Below are 2,484 nucleotides of genomic sequence, written 5' to 3'. Positions count from 1 at the left end.
TGCTGAGTCAGGCTTGATTTTAATAATCTTTTCCTGTTAAATAAATAAATCAAATCAAAACAATCAAATAATAACAAAGATGTGATCTGAAAAGGGGTGCCTTTGTGGGGCATGAGATTATTTTAAGTTTAAATATTTACTTATTTATTCCATTTTATGAACTCAACGGTAATGTGTTGTTTTTTAACTGCCTTGCTCCAAAAATAATAAGTAAAAACAATATTTTTACCTAGCAAGGTTGTAACACTCATTGATATATATTACTTTTATTATATTAGTATAAGGCCTACATCAAAACTATTCCAATCCGGACGGCGAGGGAACGCCAGATCCAATGATTATTTCCGTCATAAGGGGTCTTCGGGCTGCGCTTTGTCTGSTTCCTCACCTYGGACCTGTCTGCCTTGGGTGACCCTACCAGGGGCATAAAGCCCCAGACAGCATAGCTCCTAGGATCATTGGGACACTCAAACCCCTCCACCACCATAAGGTAGCAGCCTGAGGAGAGGTTCTATGAAACTAGTTGTCAAACTGTACTCCTGGTGAGATTAAAGAGCTGCTGCAGTACACAGTATAATGCTGAGTACACATTATTGTACCACAGCAGAAACATTTACTTTGTTGTTGATGAAGTGTGAAGAGGCAGGTTTGATCAGTGAATTCAAAATACAAAAATATTACCTGCTAGTGTCTTAGTCATTAAAGTCCAGAGCTGATGTCCCCATCTGATTACTGCTGGTTACTGTATGCTTCAGTTCAGTTTGGACAGTTTCTAAGTCCTGCTGTTTGATGCTAATGTGCTAAAACATTAACTGTTTATTTATGGCAAAGCCTACTAAAGAACAACTTGACAAGTTGCTCAACATTGTTCATTTTAATCACTGCATGTTTTTTCATGTGAAGGCTAGAATATTGACTTTATTCTCATAATATTATGACTTTAAACTCATAATATTACATCTTTATTCTCATATTATGACTTTATTTTACACTACTTTAATATCATGATATTATGACTTTATATTATACTACTTTAATATTGTGACATTATGACTTTAAACTCATAATATTACATCTTTATTCCCATATTATGACTTTATTTTTAAACTACTTTAATATTGTGATATTATGACTTTATATTATACTACTTTAATATCATGATATTACATCTTTATTCTCATAATATTATGACTTTATTTTATACTACTTTAATATTGTGATATTATGACTTTATTCTCGTAATTATTTTTTAATCTCGTTGTGTGGCCCTGATACTCCGTCATAAATTTATAACTTTTCAACATTAGACGATTTAGGCTACTGTTTTCTATTTTCTCTCTCGAAATTTTCTGAAATTATTCTCGTAAATATACGATTTTTTAAGCTCAGTTTTTGTCTCGAACATTTCTTAAATTAACCTCAGAATGTGTGAGTCTTTTGTCCTGAAGCTTTGCCCCTCATGGTCCCACCTGCACACTGACCCTGGACTTTGAACCCTGGTTGTCCTGGGTTGGTGGTGGTGCCTTCACGGACCCAGGTCCTGTCAGTAAATTGTACAGGACTTTATAAAGCTTCAGACCACAGCAGTAAAATATCCCGGGGTCATCAGTAATCATTGAATTAAACTGTTACAGGAGCAGGTGAAACTTATTTCTCACTGATATATAGATACAAACGGAACATACAGGTGAGCATGTGGAGTTTCCTAGCGCAGGTGAACTGCTCCTCTGTGAAGTGACGTCAGAGGGATGGGCAGGTCACGTGGTGGAGTCTAAAGGAAACCGCTGGTTTAATGTTACTGAAATGGGAGAGAAAAGGAGGATATTTATCGAAGAGACGAAGGTAAGCAGTGTTTTCTGTTCTGTTCTTTTATAACTGCTGACACATGTTGTCTGCAGCTGTGTTTGTTTACTAAGTGACGGTAAAAAGTTAGCTAATGTCGGTGTGGGGGGGTCTGAGCAGAGCTAACTGTGGAGCAAAGGTTTCCTCTGCTCACCTGTTTATCACTGGACAGGTAGAAACAAACAGCTGCTGTCGGACATGACGTCACATGTTACTGAAACAGGAAGACTTGAACTAAACATTTAGTTCAGTGGTTTCACCTGGTTTCACCTGGTTTCACCTGGTTCTTCTCAGGTCTGTTGGACACAAACAGCGTCAGTCTGACAGCTCGGTTTAAATTTATAAAACAAGGAGTCAAATAAAACTAAACTATCTTTACTTTTCTCTACAGCACTTTATTACAAATACACAGCTGCAAACTAACTAAGTACAAATACTTTGTTACTGTACTTAAGTAGAGTTTTTGGTTATCTGTACTTTGAGTAATTATTTTTCAGCGTACTTTTTACTTTTACTCATTACATTTTTACACAATTATCTGTACTTTCTACTCACTACATTTTTAAAAAGGTAAGAAGTAGAAAGTTGTTACTCCTGTTTTATTCTGAGTTGTTACTTAATAAATCCTCTCCTGATAAACTG

General features: G+C 35.9%; 1 protein-coding gene across 1 annotated transcript in view; it reads left to right on the top strand.

The window, feature by feature from the left end:
- Positions 1-1,601: 1,601 nt before the first annotated feature.
- The window catches only part of LOC106532580 (MARVEL domain-containing protein 2), a gene marked incomplete at its 3' end in the record, with an annotated part of 31,935 nt that continues 31,052 nt past the window's right edge, over positions 1,602-2,484 (top strand). The window contains 1 exon segment of the mRNA XM_014028677.1: positions 1,602-1,842.

Source organism: Austrofundulus limnaeus, unplaced genomic scaffold, assembly GCF_001266775.1.
Source record: "Austrofundulus limnaeus strain Quisiro unplaced genomic scaffold, Austrofundulus_limnaeus-1.0 Scaffold795, whole genome shotgun sequence".
NCBI lineage: Eukaryota > Metazoa > Chordata > Actinopteri > Cyprinodontiformes > Rivulidae > Austrofundulus > Austrofundulus limnaeus.
This window is presented reverse-complemented; position numbering and strand designations above follow the sequence as displayed.